This window comes from Oryctolagus cuniculus, chromosome 3 (assembly GCF_051225735.1).
Source record: "Oryctolagus cuniculus isolate XC-2025 breed Fujian yellow rabbit chromosome 3, ASM5122573v1, whole genome shotgun sequence".
Classification (NCBI taxonomy): Eukaryota; Metazoa; Chordata; class Mammalia; order Lagomorpha; family Leporidae; genus Oryctolagus; species Oryctolagus cuniculus.
In genome coordinates, this window is record NC_142869.1 from 25,573,625 (window position 1) to 25,589,173 (window position 15,549).

A 15,549-nucleotide genomic window follows, 5' to 3' on the forward strand; every position below is an offset into this window, starting at 1 on the left:
CTATAAATTAAACATTAACTCTGTGATCCACTCTACACAAAGCAAAGGAACACAAATTCTATACAACTATACCACTTAAACTGGCTTTAGTCAATACACAGTACACAAATTACAGTAATGAATTCAAGATACATAACGCAATTCCCACTCTACAAAAGCATAGAGGGAAATGAGAAAGAAGTATGTAAAATTAATGACTAATACATTAGGCACTACTACTTGAACCACACTCTGATCATTGTGTCTATTTAAATATTGGCGTTAACCTATTCTATAATCAAGAGTCTGATATTTTAGGTATGGCAATACTTTTATAGAGTTTCATCTATTCCTTTCATCTATTACAATGTAACAGGAACAAATGTGTCCAATGTTAAACAGAATGTTAAAATGTCAGCCTAAATATTAGTAACAAATAGTTCAATTTCAATTTGGCTATCTCAGCTAAAAGATATAACACATTTACTTGCCTATATAGGGCAATGAAACAAATAATGACTTAAAAATAGCAATCGCACATTCATTTCTCCCCTAATCCGTTTTATGAATGGCCTTGTTCTTTTCTTCTACAGTATGGCCTTTAGGAAATTAATTTCTCAAAGGAATCATGACTGTAATCCATCCTTCCACAGTAACACCAGAACTTACATGAAAGAAAATATTTCTTCTTATCTCTTCTATTAATATCATTAACTTCCCAAATTATGAACTGAAAATCATTTCCTCAGATCAGATCAGACCTATATGGTTTGGGAAAATCTGCTAGTGTCAATGTTGGAAGCATTCAATTCACAGTCATGTATCCACTATGAGAATGGCCTTGTTTATGGTGAAACATAGTTTCATTTTTTATTCTAGCCTTTTGCTGCTCAAAATAAACACAGTGGAAGGGAAATAATTCATTTTGCAATTCATCATAATGTTAGTTTGTGACTTTCAGAAGGCCAATTCAAGAAGGGAATTTATTATGGCTCCAACCCGGTAGAGGATACATTTATGGAACTTAATTAGAAGAAAAATATGATGAGTGGTAAAAAATGTCACATTGAAATGAATTCTATATTCAAATACACACAAGAAGGCAAACCAAATCCTTGAAGCTACTGAGTGTGATGTATGTTAGCGCACAGCTTTCCTGGCAGACACATACACACTTGACTAGATGAAAAATTACCCCCTTTAAGTGAAGATAACTAAAATCATTGATGTCTTTACGAACTTTGAAAGATAAGTTTCTAAAATGGCTTTTGTGAGGGGAGCTATTTGTAAAAGTTAAGGAGAAATATAAACACAAACCCATTGGTGGCTAATAAGTTTTGGAAGTGACTTTCTCCCTGACTTTCCTCATTGTTTCCATTTGAAGCCTCCTCTGTACAATGCAACTTCTACCTCCACTCTTTGTGTATTGAGCCTCCTAATCACTTTGTGTTTGTTTGCTCCTGCATTTCCTTTGTAACAGGAGCTTTTCATGGATGGTGGATGGATGGATAACGGAAAGATAGACAGATGGACAGACACATTCAGAAGTCTTCCTTTATTATGAGAAATACATTCTAAAACCCCTAGAAAATGCCTAAAACCGTGGATAGTATGAAACCTTAAATATGCTGTAGTTTTTCTTATGCTTATGAGCATAGACCTGTAATAAAGTGCAATTTATAAATTCGTTTCAGTAAAGATTAACAATCAACAAAATAGGACAATTATAATAATTGGAATACTTGTCTTGTTCACGTCTTCCTCCCACAAGTTCAGTGCCACTCCAATTTTAAGTGCTTATCACACACTATGACCATAACTTTTGAATCTTGAGTGCCACAGTAAAATTGGCACTTATCCTTTCCTTCTTCACAATTTCACAGATTGAAGATTCATATTTACCGTGTGTCTTTGCAAAGAGGTGTGCCTTTTTTCCTATTTCTTCATGACATTTTTTCACATTTGCACTTAAAGGATTCACTGTGACTCCTCTTTGGCATATCTGAACTACTGCCATCACCATTCTTGCATGAGGAGAGCATTATTAAGTACAAAAAGGATTACTTGAACACAAGCCCTGTGACTCTGCAGCAGTCAATCTGGTAACTGAGACGCCTAACGGCACTAAGTGGCTAACAACCAAGCAGGAAATAGGAATATCATGTGGACACATTGAACAAAGGGATGGTTCACATCCCAGGAAAGATGGGGCAGGAAAACATAACATTACGTCACGCTACTCAGAATGGTACATAATGTCAAACTCATGAATTTTTTTTGGTGAAATTTCACATATAATATTCTTACACCAGGGTTGACCTCAAGTAACTGAACCCACAGAAAGCAAAGCCATGGTAAAGGGAACTAATATTGCTGCTCCCCCATTCACGGAGGAACGACACCGGACCCTGCGCTGTTCTTTCTGCCCGGCCCTTCCCAGGTTTGCTACCGTTCCCCCACTCGTGGAGGAACGACGCTGTCCTGGGTTAGCTGCCAGCCCCCCGCCTCCGCAGAGGGGCGGCACCCCCCGCCGCTTTCCCCGCTTCCACGGAGGAGCAGCACACCGCCAGCTGGCTCAGGGGTTCCTCAGATGTTCCCTTAGATGTTCCTGGTGCATGATGTATCTCTCCTCCTTTATAGTCCTCTTCCACCAATCCCAACTCTGCTACCCACACGCCGAGCATGCTGCTCTCCTCCAATCAGGAGCAGGGTCAGCTCCTGCAGTTTATCAGTAGAACTGGCGAGGCAGCTGCATAGAAGTTGTTTGGTCTCTCTCTCAGCGCCATATTATGGGAGATCAGATGCATAGAATTAGTCCTAGTTCCAGTAATTTAGTCTAGTTTCAGTTGCTCCTCACAAATATCTAAAGATATAAAATATAGGTGGGTTTTTTGTGATAATGATATACACATATTTTAGTTAGGCGCTAACGTTCTGCTCATCAAAGAAATGGCTTTTAAGTGAAGAGAAATATTTTCAGGGACAGGCATTTGACACAGCATTTAAGATGCAGCTTGGAACACCAGCATCCTGAATCAGTGAGTTACTGGTTCAAGCCTGGGCTCCACCACTTCCCATCCTTCGTCCTACTAAAACATACTCTGTGAAGCAGCAGAGGATGGTTCAAATATGCGTATCCCTGCCAACCATGTGGGAGATCCAGACTTAGTTTTAGGCTTCCAGCTTGGGCCTGGCCCAGTCATGGTTATTGGGGCATTGGGGAAGGAACAGGGTTAGAGAAAATCAATCTCTTCCCTCCTCTACTCCCTCCTTCCCTCCTTTCTTTCACATAGAGTGAAAAACTAATATTTTTTTTTCAAAAGAAATATTTCCACTTTATAGGAGGGCAATATTACTTAAATAGAAATCAATTAATACTCACTTTTGAATTATTCAGTAAATAAGAGCATCAGCAAACATGGGCCATAGTGATAAAGACCCCCAAATCAGGAGTTGCAAGTCCCAGTTCAGACTGCATCTGCAAGACTTCACTAAGATACCACACATAGATTAAGGGCCCTGAACCAGGGGCTGGTGTCCTTATGCAATGAGAAGAAGCTGCCTGGAATGCAGGCATCCCATATGAGCATTGTTTCCAGTCCCATCTACTTCCAGTCCAGTTTCTTGCTAATCTGCCTGGGAAAGCAGTAGAAGATGGTGGTTCCTGCACACATGCTGGAGACCTGAATAGAGTTCCAGGTTCCTGGTTTTAGCCTGGCCCAGCTCCAGTAGCTGCAGCCATTTGGCGAATGGAAGATCTCTCTCTCTTTCAAAATAAAATAAATTTCTAAAAGAAAAAAAGAGCTATGAGCCAGAAATATGTCCTCACATACAAAAGTTCAGTGTTATTATCAACTTCATAATGTAACACTGGGGTCTGAAAGTCATTATTTTCATCATTATCACCCATTAATAGTAATTTTACCTTCTAACATGGTTTGGAAACTTAACATGTCCCATGCCTTGTACTGCATGCTCAATTCTCACAAAAAGTAGAATGAAAGCTCAGAGCAAGTGCTTATACTTGGTTTATCTGATGTGTACTCAACTCTAACAATGGCTGGCGTATGGTAGCTATTCAATAAATTCTTGTCAAATACATGACTGATTAAATGCCAAATATATGACTGCCACTAGAATTGTTATTTTATATCTAAGTAAGCAGGGGTCCAGATATTATGTAAATTGCTTAAGCTCACATTTAGTATTGGATAGAGGCCAACTTTGAATCCAGGATGGTCTGACTTTGAGGTTGATTCTAATTACTTGTACTTAGCATGAATCTTTCACAGTATATTATTTATATGTATATTATAAGCATCAACAATTCTTATTACAGAGCTTGAAAAATTATAATCATTACCAGTAAATGATTAAGTCATTTGGTGATTATCAAACTAGACAAAGAATCCATCTAGAAATTGTCAGCTGTTTATAATAGAACTGGGTACCACCAGACACAACAGTGTTAAAGGAGTTAGAAAATGTTGCCATTTATGGTTAAAATGGTTTGGTGTTGTGAGACCAAGTGAGTAGCACTCCTCCTAACATGTACATGTCTACACAGGCTTCTGTGTAGATGTACACACTGCATTTATTACAACCTTCATTCTCTTGTGATAGTATTATAAGCCTTGTATTATACATCCAGGTTTAAGAAAAGATTATATTTTTGTCACTTATTTTTTAACCTTTATTTAATATATAAATTTACAAAGTACAACTTTAGAATTATAGCAGCTTTTACCCCCATAACCTCCCTCCCACCTGCAACCATCCCATCTCCCACTCCCTCTCCCATCCCATTCTTCATCAAGATGCAATTATCTTTATATACAGAAGATGAACTTAGTATATACTGAGTAAAGATTTAAACAAATGGAACCCACACAGAAACACAAAGTATAGTACTATTTGAGTAGTAGTTTTACGATTAATTCACATAGTACAACATATTAAGGTCCTACATGGGGAGTAGGTACACAGTGATTCCCATTGTTGATTTAACAATTGACACTCTTATTTATGATGTCAGTAATCACCCGAGGCTCTTGTCATGAGCTGCCAAGGCTATGGAAGCCTCTTGAGTTCACCAACTCCGATCTTATTTAGACAAGGCCATAGTCAAAGTCTAAGTTCTCTCCTGCCTTCAGAGAAAGGTACCTCCCTCTTTGATGGCCCATTCTTTCCACTGGGATCTCACTCACAAAGATCTTTCATTTAGGTGTTTTTTTTTTCCCCCAGAGTGTCTTGGCTTTCCATGCCTGAAATACTCTCATGGGCTTTTCAGCCAGATCCGAATGCCTTAAGGGCTGATTCTGCGGCCAGAGTGCTGTTTAGGGCATTTGCCATTCTCTGAGTCTGTGTGTATCCTACTCCCCATGTAGAATAATTCTCTCTTTTTTAATTCTAGCAATTATTATTTGCAGACACTGGTCTTATTTATGTAATCCCTTTGACACTTAATCCTATCTTTTTGATCAATTATGAACTTAAACTGATCACTTTAACAAGTAAGATGTCACTTATTTTCAGAGATGTCTGTAAAGAATAAACGTGGGAAAGTATTTAATAGCAATTGATTATAAAGGAATGCATTTCATTAAAAGTTTCCCCAGAACACTCAGGCCTTGTCTTTTACCATCATGCTTATCTCTGAATCAGTCTTTTGAAGAAATTAAAAATATTAATAATAGCTAACCCTTCATAGGAGTCACCTCAAGATCCCCTAATGACATCCAATAGCTCATTTAATGATTGTAACACTTCTAGAAGTTAAGTCTACTATTGTACTTATTTTTGCATGTGGGGAACTGTAGCACATAGAAGTTATGTAATCTGATAAAAATTATAAAGCCAAGATATGATATGTGACCTTAAGCAGGCTGTCTCCAGAATCCATGTCTCTCAATACAGTGAGCCCAGAACCTCAGTTGGATTTTCTAAGATAACAAGAACAGACAATACTGTCTTATTTCTGTCCAGAAGCTTTATTGATATGTATTTTGAAGTTTCTAAAGAAATGATAATTTTTGGCTATTTTTATACAACATATGAAAGGTTATAACTATTGTAATTTATGTTTCCTAGACAATGGCCTCTGGCTATATTCAATATTTTTGGAGGGATGGGCATCAAACAAAGATAACTGAGAAAGAAATGCTAATATCCTAAAGCAGAGATTGACAAATGTTTTCATCAAGGGCCAGATAATAAATATTTTAGGCTATGGTTTCTATGGTCTCTGGTTCAATCATTTACTTGTGATGTTAGCATGAAAGCAGCCAAAGAAAAAACATAAGTGAAAGGGTATGTTCTAACCTTTTGTTTACAAATATAGGTAGTGGAACAGATTTGGTCTGTGAGCTGCAGTTTGCTGATCTCTATCTGTGGCATGTACATGATATGCAGTAAGCTCACTGTTTCAGTGTGTAGACTCTGGGGGCCATCACTGTGACATAATGGGCTAAGTTTCTGCCTGCAGCGCCGGCATCCCATATGGGTGCCGGTTCTAGTCCCAGCTGCCCCTCTTCCAATCCAGCTCTCTGCTATGGCCTGGGAAAGCAGTAGAAGATGACCCAAGTATTTGGGCCCTTGTACCCACATGGGTGTCAGAGGCACCTGGCTCCTGGCTTCAGATCAACTCCAGCCATTGCGGCCATCTGGGGAGTGAACCAATGGAAGAAAGACCTTTCTCTCTGTCTCTCCCTCTCACTGTAACTCTACTTGTCAAATAAATAAATAAAATCTTTTTTTTAGAAAAAGAGTGTAGACTCTGGAGTAAGACTTAACTCTTGCTCCGGTATTTAGTAGTTAGGCATCCTTGGATAAGCTTTTCCACTAGTCTTTGCCTCAGTCCCTTCATCTGAAACACTTGTGAATACTGTAGAATTGACCTCATAGGCTTGTTGTGAAAATTCAGTAAGTTATTTCATGAAAGACACTTAAAACCAGTATGAGACAAATAATAAACTCATAATGCATATAGACAAGGAAGGGCTTCCCTAGATTTTTTAAATGGCTCACAACTTACTGATTATATTATAGAATCTGATCTTTACTTTTCTCATTTGTGAAAAGAAGCTAAAAATAAGACTGAACCATTGGAGTGCTATTAGGATAAAACAGGTTGATATATATATATACACTGGTTAGAACAATTATCTGAATATGGTAGCTTTTCACAAAGGTTACTCTTATTTTTTTAACATTATTGTACATCATTGTAACCTGGCCCTACCTCATTCAAATATAATGAGTGCTAAATTTGGTACTTAAAATTAAAGGTATTCATAGGAAATGACATTTCTTTGTAGTTTTCGTTGATATTTGGCATTGCTGTACTTTATCTTATTTTTATCAGAGAGAGACACACACACAGACAGGGACATCCCATTGGCTGCTTCACTCACTAAATGCCTGCAATAGCTGTGACTGAAGCCTGGAGATCTGAGTACTCGATCTAGGTCTTCCACATGGGTGACAGTGAATCTACCACTTGAACTGTCACTGCTGCCTTTTTGGAAGCTAGAATCAAGAGCGAAGCCAGGACACAAACCCAGGCACTCCAAGATGGTGCACAGGGGTCCCAAGCAGCATCTTACGCTCTGCACCAAATGCCTACCCTGCTGTATTTTATTTCATGTTAAGTCTTCTGACAAAAGTGTAGCCCCTTAGTAACACTTTCACAAATGCAAATAAGTTTTGTGATTGTTTCTTTCACATTACCGGTAGTCTATCAGGAAGGTACTGAGAGAAACAGTGGAGAATATATACGCGTTCACTCATATCCTTACCTTCAAGTAGGCAACTAGCACAGAGTACTTGCTGACCGGGAGAAAGGGTTCTGCTAGGTCCTGGGCTTGTCAAGCCCTCTATACAAAGAGGTGTCTCTCGTAACCACAAAATGACTCATTCTCAAAGATGTCTTCCCAAAGTTCTAACTAATAAGTATAATAAGCTTGTAATTTCTTCCTGGCACCTGCCCTAGAGTGCTACAAAGTTGTTTTACTTTAAACTTTGAATATAAGCTTTCTACTTCCCTTTAAATTACTCTTAATTATAATTTTAAGATACAAAGACAAAGGCCCTGTCACCTCAGTCCCAAGCTAATGAGCTTACAATTATGATGAAATGGGGCAGGAAAACATCATGAAATTTCAAAAAAAAAAAAGAAAAATGTGGATGAATGCTAATAAAATATCCATAAAATATTTTGTTAAACAACAAACCGGGTATGTTATATAAAATATTGTGTTCTAGCAGAGGTTTTCGTTTTCTCTTTTATAATAGGACGTGTTCTTTATAATAGATCACATGATACATACTTCAGCAGCTCTCTTTGTAATTGAAATTGTTCTTTCCAGGAGTGGCATTATACCAGGATATTTTGGAAGGAATCATGTAGGTGTATGGCGAACACTGCTAATTATCAGTAGAGTTGATGACATAAGCATTACTGTTAAGACTTTTCAAAAGAGAAGAATATTAATCCAAAAAAAGATTGTCACAAGAAAGACTAATTAGATAGTGTTGTCTTCATTTTAGGTTATTCTGCACTGTAAATGTTTCCTTCACTTCAGCTCATAGTCTCTAGTCATTGCCAAAACAGAAGACAGACCGTGAGCTGAAAATAAATCACTAAGAAAATATGTGCCCCACAAACATTAGGTGACCACTTATCTACTTGTACTTAAAGACAATGTGCACTCATATTTTACATGTGTCTTTATCTGGCTTTCCAGGATAAATATGTATAGAAGAGTAACTGTTGCTCAGCTAATAAATACATCTTATATTTGGATGTGCACCAGGATTTACAAAGACTCTAACATGTGTCCTTTTTTCATTGTTTCAACATGTGCATCAACAGCCTATGATGTAGTATGTAAAACAGACAGGAGCATCACTCTTGGGGGCCTTACATATACGTAGGGGAAGACAGACAACAAAATAGCTGAACAAAATAACTCAGTTATAAAGAAAACATAGCACATGATGCAAAGGTGATTAGGGGAGAATGGTAGTTTTGGTTAGGTGGTCAGGAGTGTCCTCATTGAGGACATAACATTCCAGATGCGACAAGAATGGCAAGGGGAAGCATCCCTTGAAGCATATGGGTTCAGGCACCAAGTGACTGCAGGTGCAAAAGTGATAAGGCTGAAAGGAGCTGGTGCTTGCTTGGATGAATGAGCAGCAAGAGGAAGGCCATTACCAGGTCACGTAGGGCCTCCCAGGCAGAGGACAGAAGGCTGAGATTTACCTAAAGATCATTTCACCATTTAGGTACAAGAATTTATTACTGATATGTTGAACAGATTTCTCTAACTGTTGAAATAGGAAAGTAGGCAGCAAGAAAAGAAACCATGGTATTGGCTGTCAGTATACCATAGTATACCATAGTAATCCAAAATAATGGGTTTTGATCTATTTAACCTTCAGTTCTTCATTATTATGACAGATATCACTTTAATATATTCTAATTGTTACCACTATATTCAGGAAAAGTCAACCCATAGTTATCTCTCCATTCAACAAAATTAAATATACAGGTGTACTTAAAAACCAAGGTAAAGGGGCTGGCGCCATGGCTCACTAGCTTAATCCTCCACCTGCGGTGCTGGCATCCCATATGGGCACCTGGTACTAGTCCTGGTCGCTCCTCTTCCAGTCCAGCTCTCTGCTGTGGCCTGGGAGGGCAGTGGAGGATGGCCCAAGTGCTTGGGCCCTTGCACCTGCATGGGAGACCAGGAGGAAGCACCTGGTTCCTTGGTTCGGATCAGCACAGCCCTGGCCATAGTGGCCATTTGGGGAGTGAACCAACGGAAGGAAGACCTTTCTCTCTGTCTCTCTGTTTCTCTGTCTATAACTCCACCTGTCAAATAAATTTAAAAAAACAAGGTAAAATACAATAAAAGGCATAAAACAGATCTGTGCACAAAGCACAATTAAAAATGTGTCAAAATAAAATATCAGGCTTCATTCATTTTCAGAAGACAGTAAGGAACAATTTTAAAAATTTATAGATACTTTCCTGGGATTTGAAGTTTTGAAAATTGTTGGTATTATAGATTTTATTGATAGAAGAATGTATATTGTCGTATCTGTAAATCAGCATTTTCAATTTATCTAAGTGGGTAAGGTGTTTTCACAGTTTGTAGTTTCATCCATACTACCAGTGTTGTTCCAACTTTGTAGTCAATTTGGGGGCAAGCAGTGGGGCAACAAAACAGTCCTTCCCTTCCCTTGCTTACTGGCCGGTGGTGCCAATTCCAATCATTAGCAAGGCAAGAGGCAGTCTGAGGCTTAATGCCAGTTTTTCATTATTATTTATTTATTTGAAAGTCAGAGTTACAGAGAGGAGAGGCAGAGAGACAGAGACAGAGAGACAGAAAGACAAAGAGGTCTTCCATCTGATGGTTCACTCCCCAGCTGGCCGCAACAACTAGAGCTGCACCGATCCGAAGCCAGGAGCTAGGAGCCTTTTCTGGGCTTCCAACATGGGTGCAGAGGCCTAAGGACTTGGGCCATCTTTCACTGCTTTCCCAGGCCATAGCAGAGAGCTGGGTTGGAAGTGGAGCAGCCGGAACTCGAACCGGCGCCCATATGGAATGCCCACGCTTCAGGCCAGGACATTAACCCATTGTGCCACATCAGCGGCCCCTTAATGCCAGTTCTGATCTATGTGTAAGAGAGACTTTAAGCAGTGACTGAAGAGTCAACAAAAATTATGACTGAAATTCACCTGTGTTGTGTACCTTTATAATAACATTCTTCCTTATTATCACTTTATAGACTCAATGCAAATCTCTAAGTAGCAGTTTCACACTGTCTCAAACCCGAGTTCCACCCTTAAATTAGATAGCACAATTCTATACTTTTAAACTAAAGTTATCATTTAGTCTCTAATAAATTCTCTAGGAAAATCTTCCAGTTGAATAAGATCAAATTTCAGTTAGCCAAATTATTAAATAATGGTAATATAATTTGCTCCTTTGAAATTTGAACTTGTATTTTTACAAGAAAAAAAATCCCCAAATACAAAGATTTATATTTTATAATACTTGACTTAAATGGAATTACGAAAAGTCACCCCATGTGGGAACAAGCAGCCTAATAATTTTTTAGGGCACTGTCTCAACAAGCTCATCAACATACCTCTTCCTTCAGGCTGTTGTACAACTGGATGCTGTGTTTTGTGTGTTGGTTTAGAAGATGATGTTGTTTCTAATACAATGAGTCCGAAAGCCAGGTCATTTTAAATTTTCTTCAAAATGAAAAATTCTTAAGACTAAGAACTGGTGGCCTTTAACAAAATCACTTATCTTGAACCACAAAATATGGTAGTATTTATTCAATTTACTTACCTTTATTCTTGTAGGAATCAAATGAAAGGAAAGAGACTCAATCTTGTTGGGATTCAGAAAACAATAGCCCAAAGTATAGTACCTCGGTATACGAGGACTTTGAACTGAAGAGATTGGAGGGGTCTCAGAAGTGAGGTCTCCCTGATCTTCTCCTGCCCTCCTGACTCCCACTCTGTTTTTCACCCCAAAGTGAGATACAGAAATCAGAATTCTTCTTTCCTCAGGTTGGTCATAGAAAGTAGAACCACTTTCCCAAACCAAGCCACAAAACCTAGAAGTGCCAATCTCACCCTCCTCCCTGGAAGGACCTCATTGCAGAGGGTGCTGTTACACCAGGGAGGAATGAATGCTATATGCAAAGGACAAGAAAATTCTAACAGGAAAGCCTGGCTGGTCTTCCCCTTCCAGCTGTTACTATCAGATTATACCATTTTGTCCAATCACATTTCTGTATAATTGTCCAATCTTCATTCAACCTAAACATAAAAACAAGTAATTTTCTCTAGGCCTTTGGATTCTCATTTCTGAAGATTTCTACATCATATAAAACTCTGGTTAAATAAATATGTGATGTCTTTTCTCTTGCTAGCATCTTGTTTTGTTGTAGGAGTGCCACCATGACTCTTAAGATGGATGAGGAAGCGTATCACACCTTTCCACCCCTTTGACCTGTACAGTATCATTCCCATCTTTTCCATAAATTGCTGAGCTTCATAATGAACATAAGAAACACCATTGCAAAGTGCACAGATCCAACTCAAGGAAATTCATAAACTCCAAATACAGGGGAAGTCAGGCACCACAATTTCAGTAAATGGGATGAGAAAGACCAATGAAACAGGTTAACTACTTTCAGATTTATAAAATATATATTTTGGAGCCTATCTGCTACCTTAGCAGCTGAACATTTTATGCTACGTGGTTTTATACACACTCTGCTTCATGTTATGAAATCACTGTATTTCTTCATGGCTTAACAAGTTTCAGAAGTTACATTACACATTCATGTTCTTTAGAAATCTATTTCAATAATAAAGTTTATTTGGTTGCTTCATGTTTCATCAATTTACAAGAATTCTCTGTTGTCATGAATATAAAATTTTCCATTTCACATCTCCTTAGTATAATAGTGACAGAGTAGTTTCTTTTTAAGCTAAAGTCAAACCTCCTCAAGGTAAGGGCTTTGTCCTAAAAAAAAAATCTCTTTTTCAGACAGACTTAGAAATAAGAACTTTATATAATATAGGAATAATTGGAAGGATTACTAGTTAAGACATGGAATTGAGGTAAATTTACATGTTGAAATATAGCACAGAATTATGTTCTGAACATAGCCCAATTTGTTACATATCACCAAGCAATGTGATGATTCCAATGATGTTTAAATATTGACAAGCATATTGATATCTCTTTGATAAATAAATTAGTTCACCAAAACTAATAATTTATGGTTGCTTTATTATTGAACTATACTTATTTGGAATATAAGCGACATTGAATTTAGCATAAATTGTTTGAGTATATGTTAATCTGAGTCAAGTCTCATACCAAAAACTATCCCTCAAGACTGTGGAGAAGCTTCCATTATCATATTTCATTTGTGTCGTACGTCCTGGTCAAGGACTGCTAGGGAAATAAGGAAAGGAATTAGTCTCTGTGTTTGGTGCTCACTGCATGCAACTGGTGATGTTGGTACAGAGAAGCTAGAGCTACAATGGGCAGGACCTGCCCAGTTTCCAAAAGATGAGAGGGAGGAAACAGGGATGGGACAAAAAGAACAGGAATAAGAAGTGAGATCATAAAACATCGCAATGAAGTGATTTAAAAAAAAAGTAAGATGAATTCATGGAGTGGTAACCAGATGGAAATTGCCAGAATTGATAAATATAACTATACACTTAAGGGACAGAATTAAGTGGCCAATTGGACCAAAGTGAGACTGATGATCCCAAAAGACTGTAGGACATGAAGCCGAAAAAAGGAGCTAGGTAGCCATGAATGCGTTTAAATTATGGACACACTGAAAAAAGCAAGGAAGAGACATGAAATGAGTTCTGATAAACTGACATGCAGTAGAATGCTGCTTCACCTTTTACTCCTATGCTTTTGTCTTTGTATCTCAAATGCTTCTTAAATCTCACCACTTCTAACTCATGTGAAAGAAGCAAAAGTAAAGGAATCTATATTAACTCTGTTCTTTCCACATCTACTCATTTTATGTAAAATAAGGAAATAGAGGGGCATCCAAAGTACAACTTGCTATAATTCCAAACAATGCTCAAGCTTCCATTTTTACTCAGTCCAAATGTATGATCAGAACATGATCAACCACACTGATATTCAGTTATACTATTTATTAACCACACTGTATTCTACCAAATTCAGCAAGTGAAATAAAAACTATGTACCACTCCCAATCATCTCAGGCACAGAGCATTATCCATTCCTTCTTCTATAAACAACTCAAATTACATTCTTTATTACAGTATAGACTCTTCTCAAAATCATTCAAAACTTCACCTATAATATATGGCACTGCATCAGGTTACTTTTTGCATTATATTCTTGTGTGTGTGTGTGTGTGTACATGCACATTTTAGGTTTTAATATTTTGCTATATTTAACAAGGAGAGGGCATCTCACTGCAAAGGCAAACAGGAAAGTTTGATGCAGTGTTTATTATCCTCTTAACCCTGCTTGTTTAAATTTCCCTTGTGTCATTTGTCCTTTGTTCATCTCACTTATGCAGGTATAAGAATATGCACGTCTCTTCTTCTGAGAATGGTTCAACTAACCTTATCCTTTCTCAATAAAAGTGACCACAAAATTTCCTGATTTAATAACTTCTACATTCTTTACTCAATTTGGTACTTTTCCAGCCTATTATTCAATAGTCAGCTTCTGCCCCACCAACAAACACACACCTCTATCCGTGTTGCCATATAACAGTGCATACAATGCATTGATTAAAGTTCAAGTTGTGTATATATGTCGGGGGCGGGGTAAGAGAATGCTGGGAGCCAACAATCACGGGAAATAATTCACCAGTACGTTTTGGGTTAATCTAGGCACTGACAATTCTGAATACAGCATTATAACTGTATGAATAAAATCCATCTTATCATAGAATACTTTTTGTCAAAATGAAATTATCTTGTTATAGCAAAAATATATTATTAGAGAAAAACAGAAGAGATTTGTGATACCACAATCAAAGATCTTTGGCTAAAACATGAAAGCAATAGTTTAAGTAATGGTGTACTAAAGAGAGGTTATCTAAAAAGTTTTGTGGTTTGGATCTGGACCTGGAACTTTGAACAGGTATCAAAGTTAGGATTTCTTTTCAGGAAGAGGAGGGCAGAGTCTTTATATCACATCATAGATTAGTTGTGATCATTCATAAACAGTGTTCAGCATACTGGCTGGTATTCAAAGTTTGACCATTCCAATTATTATTTTAAATAATTAGTTCTGACAGTTCTTAGTGGACATTCAATGAATCCTATGGTAAGCAGAATTATCTCCCAAAGACATTCATGCTCAAATCCTTAGAATCTCTTACTATGCTTAAAATATAGAAGTTGTGTCTAATTATTCACAGGAACCCTTAAACTTTGGAGAAATGAGGCAGAGGGTAGGTTTGAGGGATTTCAAACATAAAAAAAACTGATGTGCATGTTGGCTTTGAAGACTGAGGGAGGCAAGAGTCACCGACAGCTGATGACCTCCACAAGCTGAGAACTGTCCCACCTGACAGCCAGCAGGGAACCAGGACCCTTGGTCTAACAGCCACCTGAGACTGCATTCCACCTGCAGCCTGAATGACTTTGCAAGTTCTCTCTTCCTCAGCATTCCCAGGTAAGAGCTCAGCCCTGCCATCTGATGTGAGCTCAGTGCGACCCCAAACTGAGGACTAGGACAAGTCTACCCAGATCTCTAACTCACAGAACTCTGAGACCATAAATCTGTTTCAGTCTCTTAATATGTGATATGTCTTATAATAGCAATAGAAAATAATTACACTCTTTTATTTGTTTGAAAGGCAGAGTGAAAAAGGCAGAGAGAGGGAGCAAATGAGAAAGAGATCCATTTACTCCTTTACTCCCCAAATGGCCACAGAGGCTAGAGGTGGGCCAGGCCAAAGCCAAGAGCCAGAAACTCCACCTGGATCTCCCACATAGGTGGCAGGGTCTCAAGCACCTGT

General features: G+C 38.1%; 1 protein-coding gene across 1 annotated transcript in view; it reads right to left on the reverse strand.

Moving 5' to 3' along the window:
* Positions 1-15,549, reverse strand: part of SPAG16 (sperm associated antigen 16) — a 1,165,801-nt gene that overhangs the window by 611,903 nt on the left and 538,349 nt on the right. The window lies entirely within an intron of this gene.